The following is a 24,109-nucleotide window of genomic DNA, read 5'->3' on the forward strand; positions in this document are numbered from 1 at the left end:
TTTTATTAGTTTAACTTGATATATTGTCTGTGTAAAGGGTTGTATAATAGGTTACAAACACCCTCTGCCACTACAATTTCTGTTATTTTACAGACTTATTTCTCTATATGGGTAATTCTTCAACTATTGTCACTTTTATGTCCTTTGATCATATATCCAAATATATATTTATATAATTTTGTTCAAATTCCTCTTTTTTTGTCAAACTAACAATAAAAACTTTAAAAAAATGAAAACTACTTTTAAAAAAATTACTAGCTTTCTATTATATTTTTTTATATATTATTCAACTTCCTTTTAGGTGTCAAAATCACTGTTTTCACCTTGTTGCACACAAGTTTTAAACTTCAACAATGAAAATAACATCTATCTTAATGAAGCACTAGTGAAATTATTTAAATATTTTATAGTAATTAATGTGGGACTATTATCAATATTATTTATTATACAAAATATAGCTGTCGCACAGTATCAGTGTCATTTCCACCACAACACTGTAATGTCGCTTTAAAAAGTTTGTGTGAAAGATTATTTAGGTGGTTTCTATGAAAATGAATAGTGCCATCTGAGCACATGTTTAAAATGGAGGAAATTAAAATTTTTATCAACAACAAGAAAAATCAAGGTAAATATTGCTCGATGAGGAAATACACTTATTCTACGTCATTTCCAAACATGTTGTACCTTCAAAGATGTTTTTAAATACCAAACAAAATTAAGGTAAATAAGATAATTTTGTGTAAATGAAAGGCTAGTATCAATTCAAAGCTACGTATTGTTAACTTTTTTTTTTACAATAAACAGTTCAAATGTCATTTCCATCACCACACACATTTTTTAAAAATATTTGTAAAGTTCTCATGATACATTAAAAGTTTATTCACAATGTATAAGTTCATGCTCCATTTAATATACAAATTCAGTTTATTTATTTTCTAATAAGCTCTTAACCAAATTAATATTTAATTTTAGAGTGTGACAGGTGTACAATTCAGCATACAAGTAATTAATTTTTTATTTTATTTTATTTTATTTATTTATTTTTCGGTCAAAAATATCATACATGAAATATCATTAACAAAAAATACATTTCAACATGGTCAAAAATGGAGTGGGATGAAGCGCAAGCATATTATTTTCCCACCCCATTACCACATACTTCATTTGTCTATTACTTAAACTTATTTCTTCTTTTACTCATCTCTCATTGACAAATGTATAATTATTATATATATTGTGGAAATATTGGTTAAACTACATACAAAAATTATCTTAGGCAATGTTTGACTGCCATACGTCATTTCATTTTGAAATAAGCTGTATACTGAGATTTGGTGGAATTGAAATTTGTTCAGTTCACAATGGAAAAAAAAATGTTTCTCTTCCTATCTAAGTTTGTCCTCTTACAGATCTTAAAACTAGACACATTGTTTATTTTTATGAGGCTATATGTTACGTTAATGTTGAACAAGTTTTTTTACTCAACTTCGGCCCATATATTAAATCTTATACATGATCTTATTTCAAACTACTAAAATGTCAATAAAAGTCACTTTTTAAAGCTGCAGAGTTAAATTTTCAACATTAAAAATCAACAGAGCAGAGATTAACATCCCATAATGCTATCCAAATCCGTAGATAAACAGAAAACATTTGTATTATTTAACATGTATATATATACATGTATAACAACTAATTTATATAAGCACATCTTGATTTGTTTATTCAGTATTATTTGGTGTCCAAAGGTGAAGCAGTGTTTATCTGGCTCATATAATAGTTGCCCTTCATCAGGTCTGCAGGTTGACTTCATGCCCAGAGCGCTGCCCTCTCCCCCACTAGCTTGCTAATGAACTAACACAGCCAGGAACAAACAAACCGCCTTTTGTTTTTCTCTTTTCCTCCCTCCCCAGTTTTCTCCATATTGTACAGTGTGATCAGTCCTCTCACACTAATCTTGCACAGCTTTCTTCACTGATGACTCAGGCTCGGCTCTGCTTCATGTCGAGGCCTATCAAAGCATCTCTGCGCTGGGTTCAGTCCACCCTTTGTTCTGATCGCAGTCGGACTCGTCACCTGCACATGACTCCACTCTTTTCCAATATGAGCCATATGGAAACACTCCAGGAATTCAGAGCTTTCTATTCTCAGCCTCTGATTCAGCCACACACACACACACACATACACACTGGCTTGGAATCAGCTATGTGTTTACAATCTTCAATCATTGGGCTAGCGTATGTTCTTGGGATCTACAGAGATTTTAACCCATCTGAATGATTAGCCACCCTGTTTATTTATTTCCCCAATTTCTGTTTAAAGGAAAGAAGATTTTTTCAACACATTTCTAAACGTTTTAATAACTCATTTCTAATGGCTGTTTTCTTTTATCTTTGCCATGCTGACATAATATTACTTAATATAATATGTGCATAATATTTTACTAGATGTTTTTCTAGATAGTATTCAGCTTAAAGTCACATTTAAATGCTTAACGTTTTAGGCAAGTTAAGCCCCCGCACAAATTTGTCACAATTTCAGCACAATTTCCTTGATGTAGTGTGTCGTTGGGATTCGTAAACTTCAAATGGGCATCATGACACGCAATTTTCTTGTGTAATGTGGCATAGTTCACAGCAACCGATACCATGACACCATTGCAGAAAGTCAAGCATGTTTAATTTTTCTAGTTCTTCACGATGAGTTCTGTCACGTGGGTGACACTGCTGTGCATATAATTTCTCAGTTATTTCCAGTGCTATTGTTAATCCACAGTCAGGTAATCAAAAAATAGGCTGCATACTTACTTATGGGTGGGTTACGAGTGGATAAGGTCAATCATTGGTTATGCAAACTTTAACTACGCTTTATAAAATATTAAAGTGCTTTAAGCAATTTTATCTGACAGATTGACACAAATATGCAGATATCTTTACTCTCAGAACAAGTTTCTGAGTTCTCTCATCCTTCCAACAGAGTTTGTCCTTTCTAGGTAATCTGGGAACATGTTCAGTGCTGCAAATACACTGCAAAAACATTCATTCATCCATTTTCTTGTCCGCTTAGTCCCTTTATTAATCTGGGGTTGCCACAGCGGAATGAACTGCCAATTTATCCAGCACGTTTTTACACAGCGGATGCCCTTCCAGCCGCAACCTATCTCTGGGAAACATCCACACATACATACACTACAGACAATTTAGCCTACCCAATTCACCTGTACCGCGTGTCTTTGGACTGTAGGGGAAACCGGAGCAACTGGAGGAAACCCACACAAACGCAGGGAGAACATGCAAACTCCACACAGAAACGCCAACTGAGCCGAGGTTTGAACCAGCAACCTTCTTGCTGTGAGCCGACAGCACTACCTACTGCGCCACTGCCTCGCCTATTGCAAAAGCATTTCCTGATTATTCAAATTTGGCATTAATAGTGAAAACAGTTTAATATTGGCTTCTCTGAAACTGTGAATATGTCACTTTATTTTTATTTAGGTAAGATTATTATTTTATTCACCAAACCAACACAATCTCATGGCAATTCTTGTTTTGGCGCATATAACGGACTTGTTTTTAAGTGCATCACCTCGAATGTTATTCGTTATTCTTGTTGATAGATAACTGACCAACAAAAGATTAAGTTAAAAATTATAGCAAATGAAATTCGTTTCAAAAGATATTTTTTCCAAGAAAAATATACTAATTATATTTTTGTTTGTTCCCGTGCACTACTCAACTGTATGGGTGGATGATTTGTTTCGCTCTGAGGAAAATGAGGATTTATTGAATGCTCCACTGTGATTGCATCACAAATTTCAGGTATATATTTGCTAATTTATTAATATGCCATTGTTTTAAAAATTAAATCTGATTTTTCTCTGCTGCTGATGTGCTTTCAGTTTCTAAACATTGACCTTAAAATGTTTTATTTTTATATATTTTTTTAAATTAAAAACTGCTTTTATAAAACAAAACTAATAAAACAAATAAGACTTTGTCCAGAAGAAAAATATTATCACACAAACTGTGAACAGTTTCTTCCTCTGTTAATCATTGGGAAATATTTAAAAAAGAAAAACAAATAATTCAGAGGAAGGCTAATAATTTTGACTTCAACTCTAAAGCTGCCTTTCCACTGCACACAACATTTGGACACGACTGTCGGAATACGCCCCCTTGTGGCAGCCGCACAGTATTTTCAGTGTTGTCGTGCACCGTGGGGGAGAAGCTGATACTCATGGTGTCCGAAATAAAGGTGTGCAAAAGCAAGAGCCTTTATTCTCTGTGCGTTTACATGTTTTAATAAATGAATAATTGCTAGAAAGTCATAGGCCGCTAAAATATTGGAGGGAATGTGGAGACGACATAAAAAAAAGATTATTTTATTACTTACATTTATGAACAGAATAGTTTTTTTTTAAAATATAGACTTTTCATAATTCAAAAAATAACCATATAAACTCCTATTTCTCATCTCGCGCACGGATCTGCTGGTACAACACTGGAATACATCATATCCGGTCGGCAGGTCGCATACGGTCTAGTCGCAGGAGTTCAAATATTTCAACGGATCCGCAGCTCAATTCGGATCCGAATTTTCCGCATACGGAGATGATCGGAACTCCACGCAGCTCCCGAACTGCTCTCCATTGGAAAATGAATGACTTCCGGTCTGTCGCTCGTCGTTTGTCTGCATTTTTGATATTAAGAGTCAGCCAATATTTCGTGAACTTTGTAAGACAACCCTCTCTTCAACCAACCATGGCAAAATCACAGCATTTCTTACTTGCATGCTTAAACTGTGGCAATGGCTGTGCAGTTGGACAACCCATTGTAAATATATAGACATGTAACAGCATGATTCTCTTAGACCTAATTGCCATCTCTGAAAAATCCGGAAGGGAAGTGGACAGCATGTGCACCGGCAGACGGAGCGACAGGCTTTCTTCTCCGAGTTAATGACAGAAATCCCGCGGAGGGGATTTAGGCGATCTGCTTTTTGTTTCCAGCCTTTAGAGCAAATCGCACTGTCAGAAGCAGGACAGTTTTCTGAACAGCTCTGGGTTGGATGGAAAAAGAGAGCGGCATGCTGCGCAGGGCAGTATTAGATCCTGACAAACATATTTTGGGCAGTCTGGTCATGTCTGCAATCATCACAGTGATGTCCTAATACTGATAAAAACACCTTTAAATGCTCTATGGAATACTGTGCAGCTAATATGCAAACATGCACTGTAAATCCCATGGTGAGCATTACAATGTCAAATCATATGTTCAAAAAATACAACAGGATTTGAAAAGAAATTATATGCTTTTGTATATTTTTATACACACAAACATACACTCTCCGTTCACTTTATTAGGTACACATGTCTAACTGCTAGTTAATGCAAAATCAGCCAATCACATGGCAGCAACTCAATGCATTTAGGCATGTAGACATGGTCAAGACGATCTGCTGCAGTTCAAACCAAGCATCAGAATAGGAAAGAAAGGTGATTCAAGTGACTTTGAACATGGCATGGTTGTTGGTGCCAGACCGGCTGGTCTGAGTGTTTTAGAAACTGCTGATCTACTGGGATTTTCACGCACAACCATCTTCAAAGAATGGTCTGAAAAAGAGAAAATATCCAGTGAGCGGCAGTTCTGTGAGCACAAATGCCTTGTTGATGCCAGAGGTCAGAGGAGAATAGCCAAACTAATTCCAGCTCATAGAAAGGCAACAGTACCTCAAATAACCACTCGTTACAACCGAGGCATGCAGAAGAGCATCTCTGAATGCACAACGTGTCCAACCTTGAGGCAGATGGGCTACAGCAGCAGAAGGTGCCACTCCTGTCAGCTAAGAACAGGAAAATGAGGCCACAATTTCACAGGCTCACCAACATTGGACAACTGAAGACTGGAAAAGTCTTCTGTTGCGACATTCGGGTCAGAGTTTGACATCAACACCATGACAGCATGGATCCATGCTGCCTTGCATCATCAGTTTAGGCTGCAGGTGGTGGTGTAATGGTGTGGGGGATATTTTTTGGCACATTTTGGGTCTATTAGTATCAATTAAGCATCATGTCAGTGCCACAGCCTACCTGAGTAATTTTGCTGACCATATCCATCCCTTTATGACCACCGTGTACACATCTTCTGATGGCTACTTCCAGCAGGATAACGCACCATGTCATAAAGCGCGAATCATCTCAGACTGGTTTCTTGTACGTCACAATGAGTTCACTGTACTCAAACGGCCTCCACAGTCACCAGAACCTGAACGGGTGATTCGCATCATGGATGTGCAGCTGACAAATCTGCAGCAACTGCGTGATGCTATCTGAGTAAAACCTCTGAGGAATATTTCCAGTACCTTGTTGAATCTATGCCACAAAGGATTAAGGCAGTTCTGAAGGCAAAAGGAGGTCCAACTTGGTACTAGCAAGGTGTACCTAACAAAGTTGCCAGTGAGTGTACAAAGTTGTATACAAACATGCATACAGTTGAAGTGAGAATTATCAGCCCCCCTGTTTATTTTTTCCCCATTTTCTGTTTAACGGTAAGAAGATGTTTCCAACACATTTCTAATCATAATAGTTTTAATACCTAATTTCTAATAACTGATTTATTTTATCTTTGCCACTTCTATAAAGCTTAAAGTCATATTTAAAGAATTAAATAGGTTAATTAGGTTAACTAGGCAGGTTAGGGTAATTAGGCAAGTTATTATATAATGATGGTTTGTTCTGTAGACAGTCGAAAAAAATAATTGCTTAAAGAGGCTGATCATTTTGTCTTTAAAATGGTGTTTAAAAAATTAATAACTGCTTTAATTCTAGCCAAAATAAAACAAATAAGACTTTCTCCAGAAGAAAAAAATATTATCAGACATACTGTGAAAATTTCCTTGCCCTGCTAAACATTTGGGAAATATTTAAAAAAGAAATAATAATAATTCTTATAATTCTGACTTCAACTGTAGCTAAATTAAATGCACAAATTATATAATTGATAAATAATTTTGTATAATTCATAAATTTTTTTTTATATTTATTGCTTCTCAAGAAAGTAATTTTTTATTTGCATAAAATTAAATCTGTTTTACTTTTTAATAATTTTCAATCAAAATATTAATATAGTACAATATTATTAGAACAAAGAACTGACCTCAAAACAAACCACCGTGGTCCAATAACTAGCTTATAAGATCCACTTAGTTAAGCCTTTAAATGTTACTTTAAGCTGAATACTAGCATCTTAAAAAATAACTAGTAATATATGTAGTCATCATGGCAAAGACAGAAGAAATTAGAAAATGATTATGTTTATTAGTGTTGAAAATGTATATACTTGATACAGATGTCACTACTAGTTTGTTACCTTTCCCGCCATTCATACCGGGGCGGCGGCAGTAGTTGGTGCGCCAGCAGCTTTTGACCGCTGGATGGCGCTTTAACGAATATCAGTGCGCAGTCTAGTTGCTTTTTAAATTTATTTTAAGGCCTGTATTCAGCTGACAGCGCACGCACAGCCGCGATACCGAAAGAAAACGTAGGCTAAGTAATATATTCTGTAATCTAAATGACTCAGAAAAACTTTGGTTATACAGCCTACTCGTAGATGACGAAATGACAACTAAACTGGCTGCAAAATATATACACCATTAGTAGTTAATCAACGCATTTGCCTTATTTAAAAAAAAAAAATTAATCTTGCAATTATTATAACTTTTAGAGATAATGTCTGTTTTTATCAACTTTTCCGTCATTTATTTCTCATTTGCTAATTATTTTATTAATTTGATAATGTTAATATATTACATGGGCTATTTTATATACATATCTAAAATCCTTTGGCATTCAAATTTGCTTTGAACTTTGAAAGAGAGAAAGAAGCTGATTTGACCTGTCAATGTGAGCACATTGCTCCTGAACAGCATTTCTTTTTCATTTTTAGTCTTTACTTTAACCTATTAAAAAGAAGAATGTCATAATTAATACAATTATTATCAGGGTTTGACATTAACTTTTTTGATTTCCAATGTTACTAGCCACTCTGCATTTTCTCTAGCCACAATTGTTGGGAAACATTTTTTTATATGCTTAAATATGACTTTGACATGCTAAAATTACTTGATTTAGATTTTGTGTTTTGTCCACATGCCTCCTCATTCATTTCACATTTTGTATGTCATGTATGAGCAAATGGGTCATGGTTTCATAGTGTTGTATTACAAATAGTTTTTATTTCACATGTCTTTAGAACTCAAAATTAGGGATTTACCAAATTTATCTCTGACCACACCAAACAATTATTTCTTAGCCACAAATTTCAAATGTGTCAAAACAAGCTAAATATAGATGTACACTATTTTTTAAATAATTAAATATTTTTTATTTAACAAAACATTTCTTAAAAAAACAAACAAAAAAAAATTGACTTTTAAAAATAATTATTGTCATGTATTAAAAATATGCAGTAATCTGTCCTCGCTCTCTCTCATTTCACCAGTTAACTACACACAAATGGAGAGTTAATCTCATATTAAAGCAATGTTGTTGTAAAAAAAAAAAATAGTAAAACCATATTAACAAAAACTGTAATCAAATGAAAGCAGGTGAAAAACATACTGTGTGTGATAATGAAAGGATGATCACATGGTTAAGGCCAATTAATAATCTGTTCAAAGCGAAAGCAACCGGTGCTGCTTACAAAAAGACACATTTGGAGCTCTTGAAAGCAGCAAGACTGTGGGTGCATAACTTTTTTAACTATATGAAAGAAAACTGGGCGAGGCAGTGATGCAGTAGGTAGTGCTGTCGCCTCACAGCAAGATGATCGCTGGTTCGAACCTCGGCTCAGTTAGCGTTTCTGTGTGAAGTTTGCATGTTCTCCCTGCCTTCTGCCTTCTTCGCGGGTGCTCCAGTTTCCCCCACAGTCCAAAGACATGCGGTACAGATGAATTGGGTAGGCTAAATTGTCCGTAGTGTTTGAGTGTGTGTGTGAATGTGTGTGTGGATGTTCCCAGAGATGGGTTGCGGCTGGAGGGCATCCGCTGGGTAAAAACTTGCTGGATAAGTTGGTGGTTCATTCCACTGTGGTGACCCCGCATTAATAAAGGGACTAAGCCGACAAGAAAATGAATGAATGAATGAATGAATGAATGAATGAATGAATGAATGAATGAATGAATGGACGAAAGAAAACCGATCACAGTTTCGTTTCAGGCACGGTTGCTTAAAGCAAGGAAACATGAGTGCTCACGTGGATTAAATAGTCGCTCGCATCACATCAGCTGTTAGCGCCAGTGATTATCCTCTCAGTTGGTATTCATCTGCTTTCTATTGCTCGCAAGAAAGCAATTATTGTTGCTAGTCGTGCTGTTTCTCGATTCTAAGATCACATTTGCACGCATATTGGGTCATCCTTATAGTCGAAACCTGCTTTTTCGAAACCACAATTTAAGAAATATTTTCAACCAGCCAAAGTGGCTAGTGAGAGTGACTGTCTAACCTGCTAAGCCAAAATTTACCCGCATTTGGCAGGTTGCTCGGTGTTAATGTTAAGCCCTGATTATTATTATTAAAAATGGAATTATGTTTTGTTTATCGCATATAGTTAACCATTTATGGGATGTGGGTAAATGGTGTGTTTCAATCCGGCTAGGTGTTTTGGTGCTGAAGCATATAGCGGACTTAAGCACTTCACCCCAAAGGTTATTTGTTGTTCTTGATTCCTTTAAATAATGTAGCCTAGTTGTCTTTTAATGATCAATGAAGGACTTATAATGCCTTGTTTCATTGTTTATACAAGTAGCAGAGTATTTACAGCTAATGTATAGTCTATTTTTGTCCGTTCGCATCCTATCTTTTTATGCTACCTGGCAACATAGTTGCAAACTGCAGTCATACCTAAAAAACACGTTCCTTTTCCTTTACAGTGGAGGTGGTAGATCGTGCTGTGGTAATGGTCACTATGAACTCTCACCTATTGTATGTATTAATATGACTTTGATAATTTTCTCATATACAATATTACACTGAAAATCTATATTGAAACTAAATCAGCTAACCAAAGGCAAACTACAGTACATGCGAGTTTGATTATTATAATCTCAGTAAAATACTACACTATTCACTACGATGATTAAAGCAAAATCAGTCCATTCGTCTCATCAACTGTCAGTGACTGCAGCAGAAAGCGGCATGTTTCCTTCCTCCAACAACACACTATACAGAACAGCAATCTTATTCAAATCAGCAATATTTAAAACTGTTAGACCAAGAACACCATTAGCAACCATTATCGCAGCCTCTTATTCTCCAGCTTTACTCTCTTACCTCTGTCTGTCTCTCTCCAAGCAACAGATAAAAGAAGTTCGAGAAGATTAAAAGGACAGTTAAAGCGTTTCTCTCTGACAGCAGGCCGACAGGTACAATAGTCTGGCAGAAACGCTCTCAGTCTGTCACCCTCCCCCTGTATTCTCCTGCATTAGTGATTTTGTTAACACTGCGTGACTGCTTAATGAATTTAATCAAAGAGAAAGATTGCAAAGTTCATCTTTGATGAGCGATGTGAGATGAAAAACGCTCCTTCTCTGGGAGAATTATGTGCGAGTGTGATGATTTTTCATGACTGTTGTTGCATTAACAGGGATTGGCTGAAGGTGTGGGTGTTTTTGGGTTCACATCCAAATTATATTGGATCTGATCGTATTGCAGTTCAAAAGTTCTGTTTTCAAACCTGTATGCTGCTTTTTCATCAAACATATACATGTTTTAAAATCTATTTATTACTCTACCATCTATCAATTTATACATCCAGCCATCCACCTGTCAATTATCCATCCATCCATCATCTGTGTGTCCGTCAGTCCATTTACCTGTTGATCATTTCATCAGCCCATTCATCCACCTACCCCCCATCCATCCATCCATCCGCCTGTCTGTCAATCCATTCACCTGTTGTTGATCATTCTGTTCATCCATCAATCCATCCATTATTCAATCATTTCATCAGCCCATTCACCCACCGACCATTCCATCCATTCATCTGTCCATCATTTCAGCAACCCAACCATCCATTCATCCACCCATCAATCAAACTCAATACTCATCCATCCATTCATCCATCCATCCATCCATCCATCCATCCATCCATCCATCCATCCATCCATTAATCTATCAATCTGTCTATCATTTAATCAACCCATCCATCCACCTACTCATCCACCCATCCATCCATCAACTCATTCATCAACCCATCCATCCACCCAACCATCCAGCCACCCACCCATCCATCCACCCATCCATCCATCCATCCATCCATCCATCCATCCATCCATCCATCCATCCATCCATCCATCCATCTGTTTACTATTTATCCATCTACATAAACAATGTGTACAGATTTTGTATTATTACTCATAATTAATACTTTTATTCTAAGAGTGTAACTAAAATATTAATCTAAAAACTCTTCAATTAGTTTAGAAATACTATTAAGTCACATTTGAAAAAAAAAAAATAAAATCTAAAAATCCAGTTCACAAAAACAAAATTTATTCATTAATGAATGCTTTTCAACTACAACCAATCACTAGTCCAAGTCATAGGGGTTTAAATTCACAAAAATAAAAAATAAATAAATAAACAAATATATAAAAATAAATAAATAAATAAACAAAAAACAAACAAACAAACAAACAAATAAATAAATAAACAAATAAATAAATAAATAAATAAATAAATAAATAAATAAATAAATAAATAAATAAACCCACACCCCACAGATCACCTGGAATATAAAGCATGAATCATAAAGGCTATTTTACAAGTATTTCATGAATCTATTGCATTCTGCCAGAACCATGAAATTAAAGAGCTGTATTGATATTTTCACCTGTTGTGTTAGTTTACAGTATATTAAGAAAGATTTAAAAAGACATAAAGGTGAATAAATGATGAGGAAATTGATCTATTCCTTGAACATTCTGTTTCTTTCTCGTTTAAATTCACTATCAGCACAACTTCCTCAGGTTCAGCTCAGCAAAAAGGGTATGTTTATATTAGAGCTCCATCAGCTGCACTGTACTGTATCTGTGGTGGAGTAGGAAGTTTACAGTCAGCAGCAGTGAGAGAGGAAGCCCCTGCTCTGCCCATCACACCCACACACTGCTTCAGCCTATTGATTAGTCCCGGCCTATCAGAACATCAATCATGGCCTACTGATCAATGGCTTTTGTTGGTGTGTTCAGACTGCTCTTAGGAATAATAGGCATTCACACGAAGCACTGCTGCTCAGAAGATCTGACCATTTAGAAACAACAACACAACTTTGTTCCAGAAGCCTGTTGCAATATCATGTCCAGCACTATTCGTTTGTAGAATCATAAAATAATGTTTGAAAGTCCTGGCTCATGTTGCCTGTTTTTGCTATCAGAATTAAACAGGAATTTTTCCGGCAGTTATTCAGTGGTTGTCATTAGTTTTACCTTAATAACTTGGCATATTAAAAACAGAAATAGGATAATCAATGGGGAGCAACAATAGACAAAGAAACAAAGACAATGACAACAACAACAATAATAATGATAAATCAATTAAGGAATTCATCAAATATATAAATATAGAAGAAATGATTTACTAACATGAACAAATATTAAATAAAAACATTAATCTATCCATCCATCATTGTGTTCATCCATCCATCCACCCATCCATCCATCATTGTGTTCATCCATCCATCCATCCATCCATCCATCCATCCATCCATCCATCCATCCATTATTCCATCCACCTATCATTCTGTTCATCCATCCATCCATCCATCCATCCATCCATCCATCCATTATTCCATTCACCTATCATTCTGTTCATCCATCCATCCATCCATCCATCCATCCATCCATCCATCATTCCATCCATTATTCCATCCACCTATCATTCTGTTCATCCATCCATCCATCCATCCATCTATCCAACCATTCACCCATCATCCATCCATCTGTCTATTATTCCATCCATCCATCCATCCAGTCATCCATCCAGTCATCCATCCATCCATCCATCCATCCATCCATCATCCATCCATCCATCCATTATTCCATCCATCCATCCATCCATCCATCCATCCATCCATCCACCCACCTGTCTGTTATTCTGTCCATCCATCCATCCATCCATCCATCCATCCATCCATCCATCCATCCATCCATCCATCCATTATTCCATCCACCTATCATTCTGTTCATCCATCCATCCATCCATCCATCCATCCATCCATCCATTTATCCATCCATCATTCCATCCATTATTCCATCCACCTATCATTCTGTTCATCCATCCATCCATCCATCCATCCATCTATCCAACCATTCATCCATCCATCCATCCATCCATCCAGTCATCCATCCATAAATACATCCATCCATCCATCCAGTCATCCATCCATAAATACATCCATCCATCCATCCATCATTCCATCCATCCATCCATCCACCTGTCTGTTATTCTGTCCATCCATCCATCCATCCATCCATCCATCCATCCATCCATCCATCCATCCATCCATTATTCCATCCATCCATCCATCCACCTGTCTGTTATTCTGTCCATCCATCCATCCATCCATCCATCCATCCATCCATCCATCCATCCATCCATCCATCCATCCATCCATCCATCCATCCATCCATCAATCTGTCTATCTACCTGCCTATCATTCCATCCATCCATCCATCCATCCATCCATCCATCCATCCATCCATCCATCCATCCAACCATTCACCTGACTATCATTATGCTTATCCTGTCTCTCATTCTGTTTATCCATCCATCCATCCATCCATCCATCCATCCATCCATCCATCCATCCATCAATCCATCCATCCATCTGTCTATTATTCTGTCCATCCATCCATCCATCCATCCATCCATCCATCCATCCATCCATCCATCCATCCATCCATCCATCCATCCATTCATCCGTCTATCTGTCTATCCACCTGCCTATCATTCTATTCATCCATCCATCCATCCATCCATCCATCCATCCATCCATTCATCCATCCATCCATCCATCCATCCATCCATCCATCCATCCATCCATCCATCCATCCACTTTTAAGTGTTTCCGAACTGTAAGTGTGTATCTACTGTGATATGAATAGAGAAAACAAAATCAATAGTTGCATATAAATAAGGTTCAATTAGGTAATGTACTGCATTTACTAACACAAACAAATAATTAAAACATTTATAACAGCGTTTACTCATCTTTGCTAACATTAATAATGGAAATAGCTGTAGAGTTATTAGTTCATGTTAACTCACAGAGCATTAAACAATGATAGCAAGCATAAAACTGGATTTTAATAACACACTAAAAATGTTAATAAATAATTAACAAACTACAATCAATAAATGCAGCACAAGTATTGTCCTTTCTTAGTTCTGTTAGTAAATACAGGACATTAACTGATGGAGTTTTATTGTGAAGTGTGACCAAATAAACACTTGATAGCAAATAATCCAAATAAATATAAATAACTATTTTTTAAAACTAAAAATAAACAACTACTCAAATATTAACAAATAAAAATTGTTTTGTATTATTGTTATCTAAAATAAACACAATAACATTGTCTGAAATATTTTTAAAGGGATACACAAATCATTGTACAATAATTGAGCAAATAAAAATATATAGTTTGTGAGTTTTAAAAATTTACAAATGGTAACCTATTAATAGTTCATGTCACAAGCATGACCATTTCAAAAGGGTCATGTTTGTTTTTGCAGATTCACAGTTTAAATAATAAAGTCCACACACTCTATTGAACATTTATTTCTCTAAAAAGCAAGAAAAATAAATCTATTTTTCAAAATACGGCTTATTTGAAATTAGTCACAAGATGCTTTTGTCAAGACAAACCCTCTAATTAAACACTCTCAAAGTGTGAGTGAGTCAGTGTTAAAAAAAGAAAGACAGAGTACATCTACAACATGCCATAAGCAGAAAGGTATTATGCATTTGCCAAGCTTTGTGTGTGTCTGAATATGTGTGTGTGTGTGTGTGTGAGAAAGACAGGTGCTGTGGATTGTAGGGGGGCAAAAGTTTGAAGCAAGGCCAGGTGTGAGAAATACAGGTGGTCAGCCGCGGAAGAAAAGTCAAAATGCACCAAGTGGCGCATTAACCTTGGGATCAAAGATATCAGATACAAACAAGCGCGAGCTGATGTAAGTATAACGTTTACTCATTATAAGCAGGAACAACACAAACACAAACACAAACAGCAGCATTGATCAGTCTGCCAGACTGAATAACTGACATTTGAAAAGATTTTCCAGAGAAAGCCGCCATGTATTCACTTTTAATAACTCTCACAGCCAGACTTCTGACCATCAGCAATAAATGTAGCTCAATTTCCAGCCAAGAATCACCCACTTAGATGGGAAGGGAACATTTCTGTGATGTAACCTATTTTCCGTATTTTAAAGTGTGAAGCAGAGTATTCAGGTGCACTTAAATTTGCAGCTGAAGTTAGATATATTAGCTCTCCTGTTCCATTTTAATTCTTTTATATATATATATATATATATATATATATATATATATATATATATATATATATATATATATATATATACATATATATATATATATATATATATATATATATATATATATATATATATATATATATATATATATATATATATTTTTTTTTTTTTTTTTTTTTAACCAAAATTTTGTTTTCAAAGTAGAGAAGATTTTTTTCAACACATTTCTAAACATTATAAGTTTAATAAATCATTTTCTTATAACTGATTTATTTGATCTTTGCCATAATGACAGTAAATAATATTTTACTAGATTTTTTAAAGATATTAATGTTCAGCTTAAAGTGTAATTTAAAGGCTTAGGGTAATTAGGTTAACTAGGCAGATTAGGGTAATTAGGCAAGTCATTGTAAAATGATGGTTTGTTCCGTAGACTATCGGGAAAAAAATTGCATAAGGGGTCTAATAATATAGAAAAATTGAAAGCCTTTTTTATTCGCGCTGAAATAAAACAAATAAGACTTTATCCAGAAGAAAAAATGTTATAAGAAATACTGTGAAAAACTCAGCACAGGCTCATTGTGGATACGTACCCCTATCTACATTTCTGGAAAGCATGAATTATGTAGCTAGAGGTACATCTTTAAAATGAACTCTACAGGGTGGTATGATGCCGCCAATGGCTTCTGTTCATTTTAGCTGATCTCTGTATTGATGACTTTTCTACTTTAGCGGATCGGAGTTGACAGTCACAATGGGGTTCGAGTACAACAAAGAACAGTTTTAGAAACCAGGTAAAACAAAAGCAAAAATTAAATAAATAAATAAACCACAAGCTGAAAACGTTGTGAAATCATGCAGCAGCGATGGCTTTGTTTTCCAGATTGCTTTTAAAAACACTATCGGTTGTGTTTTGAGAAGAAGGTGGGTGTTTCAGTCCATCAGTCATTCATTCAACAGCAAGCTGGCCTGGTCGGCTGAAGTGTACATTTCACCCTCTGGTGGATTTATGAGAGAAGAGGATGTGTGAGAGGAATTTGAGATCATCAAAAAGTGTTTTGTGACACGGTCCCTATAGTTTGCCAAGCTACTTTGAATTTTCAGTCTGAAATCGCAAATAAGTTTGACTTTAAAACAACATCAGCACGTGAATAACATGCATTTGGCCACAAATGGAAGTCAGTGATTTGAGTTCATAATTAAACAAATTTAAACAATTCTGTTGAAAAAATCCGCTACATAAGACAAGCGCTAGCTATGGGATCAAATTCCCTACTAAAGTATTGTGGTCACAGATTGAAAAATAATACAAGAAACAACGAGTTTGCATACCGAAAGCGTACACACCGGGCTTTGGTGGATTTGCAAAAACAAAAAATGCCAGAAGACGTATCTAAGGTTACATATTTTGCTGTCCCCAGAAATGTTTTACTTGGGTACATATCCGCAATGAACTTGAGTTAGAAAAACGTCTTGCTCTGTTAAACATCGGACTCCATCTGTATTTACCTGCTACTAATCTGTTATCTCAAACATAATTTAGATGGATAAAATAGCATTCAGAAATGCCGACCAATCAGGTAAATATGCTTGATGTTTGATTAAGTTGCAATAGTCAGACTGAAAAAGTGAGACAGATGTTCATACTGAGAAATCAATGAATAAACAAGTCATTGAACAACAGATATTTGCACACTTTATTAATATTGTGGGAGAGACAAACAAATGCGTGTTTGCCTTGTAGCTGCTTGTTTATCTTCGGTTTAATTGACTCAGAAGGCTATAGATGTCTTTCAAACTGTCAGAAAGAACACACACGTACACACAAAGTAGCAGTCTTACTATCTGTTTGCTTTGTGTTCTTCATCAGCTGTGAAAGACTGATTATCTTTTTGTGCTCTATTTACACCTGATAATAAAGGAATAGTTCACCCAAAAATGAAAATTACCCAATAATTTACTCACACTCAAGATATCCATGATGTATATGACTTTTTCCTGTCAGATGAACACAGTAGTATAAACATTTTTCCCGGCCCTGCCATGTGGTATTATAGTATTGAGGTAAAGTTGGTTTTATATTCGCACATTCGTTAACTTTTGAGCTATGATGACTTGTGTAAAAGTCCCTACATTGCGTACTACGCTACTTTGAATATTCTAAAATCGCATATAAGTTTGACTTCAAAACAACATTAGCACATGAATAACATGCATTTGGCCACAAACAGTCAGTGATTTGAGTTTATAATAAAAAAGTAAACAATTTTCTTGAAAAAAACACATCAATCTGCCTCAAAAAACATGCGATACCTATGAGATCGAATTCTTGCCTAAAATATCACGGTCATGGATTGAAAAATAATGCACGTGAATTGACCCTGAGCGTAAAATTATGACGCGCAAAAGTGAAAACTAAATGCAGAATAAGAAAAAAAATCACATCATTAAATGAAATGACGTCAACTACCCCTTTGTCTTATTGGCTAGAGGAGCAACTATCAATCTCGACCAGTCGACCAACATTGATGCTGAAGCCCGCATATGATTTAAATTAAATTTGAATTGTTTCTTTTGGAAATGCAAGCCCAAAATGTGGGAACAAGAGTGAAGGGGAAATGATCGTTAGCACACAAAACATTCAAATATGAGTGGAAAAATAATTTTGTTTAGATGCGATTTCATGTTTAATTCATTATCTTTCGGTATGCGACCTCGTTGTTTCTTATTCTGGGTTTAGGTTTTGCTTTTGCGTGTTATAATTTTACATGCAATGTCAATTTTTTTATTCACGCACATTATTGTTCGATCCGCGACCATGATACACTTGGCGGGATTTTGATCTCATAGTTACCACCCTGGTGCTGGTGGGGAATGGATTAGTTTGACGATTTGTGCATTTCCAAGCGTTTGGATGCTTGAAAATAAGTCACAATCTATCAACATTATACAGCATAAAAGAGCCAGGATATTTTTGTTAACTACTTAATCTGACAGAAAAACATTTACACCTTGGATGGCTTGAAGGTGAGTAAATTATGGGGTAGTTTTTATTTTTGGGTGAACTATTCCTTTAAGCATTTTTGTCAATCCAGCTGCAAGTGTTTTCTTTTCTGAACTCTGAAAGTTGCTGCCTATGGAGGATGAGGGAGCTCTCAGATTTCATCCAAAATGTCTTAATTTGTGTTCTAAAGAAGATGAACTAATGTCTCGGGAAGGGGTTTGAGTGACATAAGGGAGGGTAATTTTTAACAGAATTTTCATTTCTAGGTGAACTACACCTTTAATACATTTATGGACAATATTTTTACCCCAGCAGGAAGATTAAAATATTTTTGATACATCATACATGATTCTACTTTTGATCAATTTAATACACCCCTGCTAATTAAAAGGGCTTGTATTTGAACGCTTGAATTTGTCAACAGGCTCATTGTGGATACGTACCCCTGTCTATATTTCTGGAGAGCCCAAATTATGTAGCCAGAGGTACATCTGGCTGAATTTCTTTTTTAAAATAAATGCTTAGGGGTGGTATAACTCCACCAACGGCTTTTCAGGTGTCACCAGTTTGCCCAGTGGCCCACCGCGTACTACGATGGACTTGGGATGTGGAGCTAAGTTAACCACGATGATGGGTTTTGAGTCCGGTTGAAGAACAGTTCCAAAAACCAAAAAAAAAAAAGAAAAAAGAATAAATTAATTAAATAAGCACAAGCTGAAAACATGGTAAAATCAAGCGGCCACAATGGCTTTTTCTTTTTTTAGATTGCTTTAAAAAAAAACACTATCGGTTGGGTTTAGGGAAGGTGGTGGGGTCAGTCCATCAGTCAGTCAGTCAGTCGACAGAAAGCTGGCCTGGTTGGCTGGAGTGCATATTGTGCCCTCTGGTGGATTTACGCGAGAGGAGGATGCGCAAGGAAAAATTGAGATTATCAAAAAGCGTACAAAGAGGCCTCTGGTCAATTTGCAAAAACAAAAAATGCAAGCTGACGTACCTCCAATTACTTATTTTGGCTGTCCCCAGTAATGTAGACCTGGATAAGTATCCACAATGAGCCTGGATTGGAACTTGTTATATTTGTTAAATTTGAATGTTTGAATTTGGTTGAATGACATGAGTAATTATTGACAGAATTTTAATTTCTGGGTGAACTACCCCTTTGATACATTTCTGGACATTCCTTTTTCCCCGAGGATGATTAAAACATTTGTAACATCAAAAATGATTCCACTTTGATCAATTCAATACACCCCTTTTAATTCAAAAGGGTTGTATTTAAACATTTTATACTCTTAACTTGGTGGCAATTGGTGCACAGCCTAAAGCTTGAAGCGAGTGTTTTGAGTGCAGATGTTCAGACTCGACGTATCCACACCATAAAGCAACATATGTTCTCCTCTGTCACCTTAATAAAAGTTGTGAGTGACTCAGCACAAGCGCACAGACTCTATGATACACAGGCATGAGTCAGCAGAAAGCCTCTTTCGGCCATAAGCGAGCTGATGAGATGGGCTCCCTACAGCTGCACCGGGACAATACCAACCTACATCAAAAGCGCCATTCATTACGCTGTCACACGCCATAAAACATTCCCAAAAAAACACACACAGACAAACATAAATCCAACAGCGCCACTTGATTGGAGCATCATTTGCAGCAGACTAGCTCTGTGTGACCTTGCAAAACATAAATTAAAACCAACTCTGAATTACGATCACCTGTATTTAAACATTTTAATCACAGTTCAAAAAAGTTTATTTGTAAAGCACTTTACACAATTATTGTTTTAAAACATCTTTACTAAAGGTGAACAATATTTCATTACAATCAAATTTGGAAAAGTTATAATTATTAGTTACCATAACTTTAACAGTTACTAATAATTAAGGCCAGACAGAATCTGCAGACATTTTTTGCTATTGCTTTGTGCAGAATTTTGGTAAAAATCTGCAGATTCATGCGGAATGATTTTGGGAGTATCATAACTAATTCAAATATCATAAAGCAAACTCAATTAGATTCACTTTATTTGGTAAACAAAGCAAGTCTCTCAAATAATATATCTACTAAAAGACAGAAAATATTACTTTACAAACTATATTGCAAATAAATCACATCAATATATTCATATTAGTCAATAATATTACTGAAATTAATTTAAACACTGAATAAATACGAATTCACACTCGTTTACACAAGTAAATAAACAGAATCAACATTGGGCTAAAAATCTGTGAAATTCTGCGTGCACAGATTCTGTGTGGGCCTACTAATAACTTAATAAAAACTAATAACTAATAATAGCTAATTAACTAGTAACGAATAGCTTTTAACCAACCCAAGCTCATTGCAGATACGTACCCAAGTCTTCATTTCATGAGACAGCGAAATGTGTAATCTTAGGTACGTCTGGTCGGAGTTTTTGTTTTTGCAAATCCACTAGAGGCCGCTGTGTACGCTTTGTGATGATCACAAATTTCTATAGCATGTCCTCTTCTCCTTAAAATCCACCAGAGGGAAAAACATAAACTTCAGCCGACTAGGCCAGCTTGCTGTTGACTGACTGACTGACCGACTGACCCATCCACCCCCCCGTCTCTAAACCCAACCGATAGTGTTTTTAAAAACAATCTAGAAAAAGAAAGTCTGTCATGGTTGCGTGATTTCACTACGTTTTTAAACCTGTTGTTTTAATTAATTTATTTATTACTTATACCACACAGTTCATTCATTCGTAGCATTCAAGACAAAATGCAACCAGACTTACCTGTGGCTTCATAATTTGTGCTCTCCAGAAATGTAGACAAGGTCTTGTCACCTTATCCAAATTTTAAAAACAACAAATAATAACTTGACTTCTAGTTGATAATTTGGTGTAAGAAGTGGCTTATATGAAAGGCAAAGACCTTTAGATTATGCTTATTTTACCAAAATGAAATATGATCATCCCTTGATTTTTAATTATTTAATTAAGACAGTAAGATCTGACTTTGCTAAGACAAAAGTATTGTCATTTTTTACAGAAATTATGTCCATTATAGAATATAAAGTCATGATGCAATGAAAAAAAAAAGAGTTAATATTCTGTATGACTCCCATGAGCTTGGAGAACTGCATCAATACATCTCTGTAATGACTCAAATAACTTATTAATAAAGTCATCTGGAATAGCAAAGAAAGCGTCCTTGCAGGACTCCCAGAGTTATTCAAAAGTCTTTGGATTCATCTTCAATGCCTCCTCCTTCATATTACACCAGACATGCTCAATAATGTTCATATCTGGTGACTGGGTTGGCCAATCCTGGAGCACATTGACCTTCTTTGCTTTCAGGAACTTTGATGTGGAGGCTGAAGTATGAGAAGGAGCGCTATCCTGCTGAAGAATTTAGCTCAGGCTGTTGATGTTGCCATCCACCCTGCAGATCTCCCGCACACCCCCATTCTGGATGTAATCCCAAACCATGATTTTTCCTTCACCATACTTGACTGATTTCTGTAAGAATCTTAAGTCCATGTGGGTTCCAATAGATCTTCTGCAGTATTTGTGATGATTGGGATGCAGCTCAACAGTTCAACCTTCTTTCACTTTCCCTAATGATCAACTAGAAGTCAAGTTATTATGTGTTGCTCTAACAAATGGGACTGACGACAAAACTTTTGTCTGGTAGTGTATATGTGTACTGAAGTGCATTTGAAAAAAAAAAAAAATTCCCATTTACTATTTCCCAAATCATTTCTGCTTCCAGACGCAGAACTGGGTCATATTTTAATGTGAACTAATATTTTATATATCAAACACATTTGAGAGCGATTACAGCGTGTCGAACATGCAGGGGTATTTATTTAGGTCACTATGTCTACAGCAAATGGCTTGGCAGAGTCCGACCGAACACAAATATTTTCACATCGCCCAGAGTTTAACTTTGACAGTGAATAGCCAGATCATTTGGCAAGCACACACACCATATTCAAGCACTCACACCTGTTGCTAAGAGACAGGCAGATGTGCTCTCGTTTTCCAATAACTATGGCTGACTTTAACATAGTTCCATAGTGAGCGTGAAAAAGCACACTTTTGCAAAAGAAAGGACTAAACCCTCCAGTACAAGTGCCTGTTTATAAATGATCACTTTAACCACAGCAGCACAAACTTCTCAGCCATTAACAGGAACTAGTGGCATCTTCAAATACCAATTCTATTAAGTTCCTCTGAAAAGTAATAGGACTCTGTCCGGGGAAAGAAGCCACGGATACTGCCTGCAAACTGGCGGAGATGCACAATTAAAGCTAATTGATTTCTTTAACTTTAAAAGAATTACGGTTTTACGGTTGGCCGATGGGAGATCTTTAATGAGGTGGACAAACATACCAGGAAATGTTAAAGGAGCTAATCAAATACTGGTGCTCATCTGTAAAAGGGTCTTTTATTGGAAGTTTCTGGTAAAACAAAAACCCAGATATGCTCACATTTGAAGTGAAGGAACCACAAAATCACTATTTTATATTGCAACGGTCATTCATTTATTTTATTTTTGACTTAGTACTATTTTTTACATTGCAACGGTGCATGAACAAATTTTGCTATTGGAATTTTTCAGAAATTGAAACTATTATGAAATTAAAATTAACCAGAATGTATAAAAATATAAGAAGCCCACCTATTTTCACAACTTTTCAAAATCAAATAAATAATTTTAAACCTATAACTCACCCGAAATACTCATTATTACTCATGTACACTAAGCACAACATAAATAAGGACACCTCTTTAACCCTTATGTGCTGTTGGGGATGTGTTCATCCAAAACTCAACAATACTTTCTGGCCAAATTTATCATCCTTTTGTTATACTCAGGAAAAAAACCATCTACTCAATAAACTGCAGTAAAAATGCATCATATATATATATATATATATATATATATATATATATATATATATATATATATATATATATATATATATATATATATATATATATATATGCATAAATCTGTAATTACCCTCAGTCCTCATCAAAACTACTAAATTGTTTAGAAAATTACAGGATTTTAACTTTTTAATTGCCAAAATCATAAATGATGTCACTCATTTGGTGGAAAAAAACACACAAAATAACGAATTTTAAATATAAAAAGTAACGGTGACTGTTTTTTTTTACATGTGACCTTGACAGTAACAGCATTGGTTTTGATGCATTGTTAGGTTTTTATTTTTCTCCCTAATTTACTGTTGGTGGCTGTTTTGCCTATTGCCTTCCATTATAGCCACATTTGTGGGTGTATAAATACACAGTTTTTGTTTTTAATTACCTTATTTAGTTCTGAGAGCTGAGATGCATATTTACATTTTCTCAGACATTTCAAAGTAAGTACCCAAAGGTCACTCTTACACTTTCACACACTCACAGACACACATACACACACTTTAATTTGCTGTTATTTTCCATATAAAATTCAGAAACTAAGATTTTTATGCACAGGCCTAAAGATTTAATGATCTAAAGATCTAAAGATTTTAGGATGGCAACTGATGATCAACAGTAATAATGACAA

At 35.5% G+C, this 24,109-nt stretch overlaps 1 protein-coding gene and 1 long non-coding RNA gene across 14 annotated transcripts in view; both read right to left on the reverse strand.

Moving 5' to 3' along the window:
- The window catches only part of shank3a (SH3 and multiple ankyrin repeat domains 3a), a 368,633-nt gene that overhangs the window by 107,920 nt on the left and 236,604 nt on the right, over positions 1-24,109 (reverse strand). The gene's annotated exons all lie outside the window — the stretch shown is intronic.
- Positions 16,022-21,054, reverse strand: LOC147832733 (uncharacterized). Its single transcript, XR_015514696.1, has 2 exons — positions 19,339-21,054; positions 16,022-16,449 (listed from the first exon to the last, which is right to left on the reverse strand). It is a non-coding gene; the product is annotated as an uncharacterized LOC147832733 (long non-coding RNA).

The sequence above is a fragment of the Danio rerio genome, chromosome 18 (assembly GCF_052040795.2).
Source record: "Danio rerio strain M-AB ecotype USA chromosome 18, GRCz13ab, whole genome shotgun sequence".
NCBI classification, from domain to species: domain Eukaryota; kingdom Metazoa; phylum Chordata; class Actinopteri; order Cypriniformes; family Danionidae; genus Danio; species Danio rerio.